The sequence below is a fragment of the Cajanus cajan genome, chromosome 8 (assembly GCF_000230855.2).
Source record: "Cajanus cajan strain Asha chromosome 8, NIPB_CcT2T_4, whole genome shotgun sequence".
In the NCBI taxonomy this organism is placed as follows: domain Eukaryota; kingdom Viridiplantae; phylum Streptophyta; class Magnoliopsida; order Fabales; family Fabaceae; genus Cajanus; species Cajanus cajan.
The window spans coordinates 56,177,539-56,183,445 of record NC_138524.1 but is presented as its reverse complement, the minus strand read 5'-3'; positions in this window follow the sequence as shown (position 1 = coordinate 56,183,445).

Sequence of the window (5,907 nt, the reverse complement as noted above, 5' to 3'; positions counted from 1 at the left end):
CAACCATGACTCTCTAGGGGGAAACCTCCGTCTATTTCTCCGTGTACGAATCACGAACTTGGGGCATGCCCAGGCCTCCGAGCTTTGCTAAAGGGGCACTTGTAAATTGGAAGTACTGTTTTAAATGCCATAACACTCCTTCATTTCTTTTCTCCCTTTAAATATTTACTCTAGGCCTCATCCACTAACCCCAAATAAACAAAGCTTATTTGCAATAGAAATGTTATTCGGACAATAGCATGGAAATGGTAGGAGAGAAGTAATCACGTGAATTCAAACATGACTAGGGTTTGATAAAATAAAGACATCTCATATATCACGAGCGCTGCAAAAAATGAAGGCCCGACAGGAAACCCACTAAGGGGGATGCGCAAAAGTTAGGGCAAGATCTGTTAGGCAACTCACAAGTAAAAATGGGTAACCTAGGCAAAAGAAAAGATCAAAGGAAAAATGTCTGCTAGGGAACACATATCAAGTGACCTAGGCAAAAGTTAGGACATTAAAGCAGCAACCTGAGTTGAAAATCGAAAGGCAGCTCAGAGGAATCATCCAATCAGAGTACGACCCCAAGTCATCACTCCACTTTCCAAAAAGGCTAAAATACAATGATAGCTTCTTTGTAGCAAATATGCTTTGTTTAATAGCCATAAACACTAAAGCCCACCTTGGTCTGCCATTCTTCTAAAAAACCCCTTTTGGAAAAAAAAATCCTTCTAACATCCTTTTGAAAATAATACAAACGTCTCCTTTCTTCTTTTCTCTTGACCCTTATGGCATTAAAATGGTACCGAAAAGATACACGGAAAATGCACAGTGAATACTCACAGAGGGAAGACAAAAATGTCCCTGAACAGAGTTTGGAGATGTTTAACTAGATAATTAAGGAGCCACTGAGACCTTGGGTTCAAAGGAATATATCTTGACAATAATAAAAAATGGCACGGACAGAAAGGAATCGTCAACATTAACCTTAACGCACAAAGGTTAATTTCCCGACATTAAAAATAGAAATAAATTGAATTTCATGTTTAGGAAAAAACACATGAGCATAAACTGCATCGCATGCATATGAGGTAGGGGCATATGGAAGGGCGTTACATAAAAAATGGAATAAATAAAAGAATCATTTCTGTCTTGCATTTTCATTGCATCCATGCATCCATGCATTCTACTTGCTATGGGTTAGAAGGAGTCATCAGGAAAAAGCACTCGTAAAATCTCAATAGCCAAGCATGAGTCAAAGCGGTGTCAAATGGAAATCCCAAGTGATTCTATGTGCCCACTAAGCCAAGACATATCAATAGTGGAATAGAATGAAATCAACCGAATAAGCAAGCCCATAAGCATGAAGAGGCCATCGTGCCCTACTCCTCAACTGAATGAAGAATGATCCAAGAAAATGCCAAGACTAGGAATGACTTCCTAACCAAAGCCAGGAGTGGCTTCCAAAATAATACTCATCAATAAAGATTCAGCAAATAACATCATCATGGGATGTGATCCCTCACCAATGATGACAACAAAATATAAAAATAAAAAAGGCAAGCTTCGTACATCCTGGAAAGGCTGAGCTCAAAATATACTCCCTCTTCAACAAGCTACAAATAAAAGAACTCACTACTTGAAGATAAGCAAAAGCAGCAGGATGCATCGCAATACTAGAAATTTGCAAAATAACGACCGAAATTAGCGACCGAAATTTATCATTCGCTATTTAGTGACTGATTTAGCAATCGATTATAAATAATCAAAATAGCGACCGATTTAACGACCAAAATAAGACGTCGCTAGAAAATCGGTCGCTATTTCGGTCGCTAAATATTTTATCGACGAAATTAAATTCGGTCGCTATGTCGGTCGCTAAATTAGAAATTTTGATTTTTTTAGTGATAGAATTTAACTCGGTCGCTAAATATTAGTTAAAATTAGCGATGAAATTAAATTCGGTCGCTAAATATTAGTTAAATTTAGCGACATAATTTAATTCGGTCGCTAAATACTAGTTAAATTTAGCAACCGAATTCAATTCAGTCGCTAAATTTAACTAATATTTAGCGACCGAATTCAATTTGGTCGCTAAATCAGAAATTTTTGATTTTTTAGCGACGAAATTAAATTCGGTCGCTAAATATTAGTTTAAATTAGCGGTCAAATTCAATTTGGTCGCTAAATTAGAAATTTTATTTTTTAGCAACCGAATCGAATTCGGTCGCTAAATATTAGTTAAAATTAGCGACCGAATTGAATTTGGCCTCTAAATAGTAGTTAAAGTTAGCGACCGAATTCAATTTGGTCGCTAAATATTAGTTAAATTTAGCAACCGAATTGAATTCGGTTGCTAAATTAGAAATTTTGATTTTTTTAGCGATAGAATTAAATTCGGTCGCTAAATATTAGTTAAAATTAGCGAAAAAATTGAATTCGGTCACTAAATCAGAAATTTTGATTTTTTTAGTGACAGAATTAAATTCGATCGCTAAATATTAGTTACAATTAGCGATGTAATTCTATTCGGTAGCTGAATATTAGTTAAAATTAACAACACAATTCTATTTGGTCGCTAAATATTAGTTAAAATTAGCGACGAAATTTTATTCAATGACTAAATAAAACTCAAAAAAATTTATAAATTGTTTAAAAGTGATGATAATATTGTTATGGCTTAAATATGTTTTTAGTCCCTCAAATTTAGGGTAAATTTGTTTTTGGTCCCTCAAATTTAAAATTATTGTTTTTAGTCCCTGTAATTTTAAAAAATCTTAATTTAGTCCTTATATTCAAATTTTTTAAAGAAATTTATCAAACATTATTGCATAAAGTCTACCTATTCGTGTCCCTATTGTCGCCACCCGCCGAAACGGACCTTGGCATTCGCGACGATGGTTGGACTCTTATTAGATTTTGGAAAAATGATGGATTGTTAGAACGACTTATTCTCAAACTGAGACCTCATCGAGCTAACAATTTTGTTTAAATGACTCTCACCAATCCATGTTAATCCCAAGCGGGACCCTCTATGGATTAGTGGTTTTCGCAAAAAGAAGGGGTTCTTGGAGTCGCCACCAATATTTTGCTCAAAACATTGGAAAAAGATATAAGGCAATTGATTTTCATAAATCAACCTTGGCCATTACAACCAGAGTCGGGTAAGGGAGTCGATTACGTGCGAGGAAGGTGTTAGCACCCCACAACGCCCCTTTCGGGTTCCCTATGACGGATTATTTCATAAATAACAATGTAAAAATTACTAAATTACCCCTATTTATTAGAAACGATTATAGATAAAATATTTACATGATGAAAGCTCTAAACATGCAATGTAACAATCAAAAATCAATAAAAGCGGTAAAAGAAAGGATTTAGAAAGAAACCTCCGAAGCGGGCTTTTATATATTCAAAATGAAGTTTAGGAGGCTTTTTGGCGTTCCTTCCCACTACACGTCCGCTCGCTCCTTTCCCCTAAAGACAAATTTTTACTATGGAAATCAAAGAGATTTCCCTTCGACTTGTTCGAATCTCAAGCTAATGGCTCATGACTCAAGAACTTCGTCGGATCGGCTCCCAGAGAGATATCTAGGGCAGAGAAGAGCTCAAAAACCCAAGAATACTCAGCAGGAGGGTTGAGGAATGTGTAAAAAGTGTGGAAGGACGTGCCAATGACGTCCTATTTATAGGATTGAGGCGCAATACGGCCTGGGGGGTCAATACGGCCCGTACTGGGTTTTTGAACTACAGTACGGCCGTATTGAATTTGGTACGGCCGTACTGAAGTTCAAAAACTTCAGTACGGCCGTATTGAGTTCAGTACGGTCGTATTGCAGTTCAAATGGCTCAGTACGGCCGTACTGAACCTCTGGGAGGGTGTATTGAGCTCCAATCCTTGCACACCCTTATTTTAAGTTATTCTAAGACTTCTAGACCTACAAAGAATCATCCTAGGGTCTTCCAGGAGTCCTTCCGGCTGACTTTCCTTCGGTCTTTAAGAGTCTTTGAGCTTTATTTCTGACCCGAACAATTTTAGGGGTCTACACCTATTAGTGAAAATATCACATTAAATCCGGTTGATATTGCATAACTGTCTTAATTAGTCACTTTCAAATATGTTATTGGTGACTTAAGGGACTAAAACAAGATTTTTAAAAATTACAGGGGCTAAAAATAATAGTTTTAAATTTGAGGGACCAAAAATAAATTTGTCTTAAATTTGAGGGACTAAAAACATATTTAAGCCTATTGTTATTATGTATCAATCCCATTTTTTTTTTTTTGTAATAGCAAGACATTAATTTATAATAAAAAAATATTTATATGCACTCCTACATAATTAATACCAATAGTTATTTATGTGAAAAAATATTTGAGGTTTTTTTTTACAATTGGATTTTTAGGCAGTTTTTTAATTAGAGTATATGAATTTTTTAAAATTTCTTATTTATTTTGATCCATATTTATAATATATATTTCTAACTTATGATAACTTTATTTTTAAATAATTTTTTATATTTAAATTTTATTGATAGAAGAGATGTGATATTTTAAGGAAAAAAAGAATTATAACATCCTCTCTTTTTCTAATAAGAAGAGTACAAATGTATTTTCTTAACTATTAGTATTTCTTTATTGTTGTGTGATAAAATTGATTATTTAAATTATTTTAAATTATTTAACTAGAATCTTAATTATTAATAATTTACTATATGATTTTAATTTTTTTGTATAACTAATATATGATTTTAAACTTGATATGAAAATATTATGATATAACTAGATAAAATTTTAAATTAGTATTTTATTAATGGTTGATAATTAGAAAATAAAACAAGGATAAATACATTTTTTGAATTTTATATAGATTTAAGATGAATAAATATATTAAGTTAATTAATAATTTATTTAAAATGTTAAAATTTAATTTATAAAAATAATATTTTAAAAGAAAAGGGTTGTAATAACATCAGTATAACTTTTACTAAGTATTACATCGCTCAATAACTTTATATTAAATGTGAATTTTATAAATTCAACCGTTAGATTGAAAGTTTTTTACTCATAGATCATATATACAAAATATTATATGAATTCAAGATGATTTGATACTTCATTCTTGTAAAACAAAATTGACGTAATGTATACATTTCAAATAAAATATGAGCACTTTGATTAATTTTAAGTTATTCAATTTTAACAAAATTTGATATAAACATATAAAGTGATATGAACTTTCAATCTAACGGTTGAATTTACAAAATTCACATTTAATATAAAGTTATTGAGCAGTGTAATACTTAATAAAAGTTATACCAGTGTTATTATAACCTTTCTCATTTTAAAATATATAAATTATTACTTAAACTTTTAAATTTAATTATAATAAATAATTTAAATTGTATTATAAAATTAATTTTAAATAGAAATAAGTAGATTGTTAATTATAAAAGTAAGTATATATATAAATAAAGTTTAATTAAATATAATAAAATTGTTATTATTAGTAATATAATTATTATATATATTATTATATATTTATAACAGTCCGGATACACCAAAATGATAAGGATCTAAAGATAATATAAGTATGAGATTAGATAGTTGAGGATAACTTAAATGAATTAATTTGTACTACTTATACTAACAACATGCATCTGCTTTTCAGTAGCTTATCTCATAAGAACTTCACAGTTAAGCGTGCTTGACTTGGTAATGGAGTTTAGGTTGAAGCAATGGAGTGATTCTTGCTTCTTGTGACCTACTCCGAATATGAAGACCTTTTCCTTGAGCTTGCCATGATCCAAATGGAGGAAGAAGATGAATAGAATGATAGGAGAATCCCTAAGCTAAGGATGGAAGCATCCAAGCTAAAGATCCAAATGAAAGCTCACTTTCAAGCTTAGGATTGGAGGTTTGCCT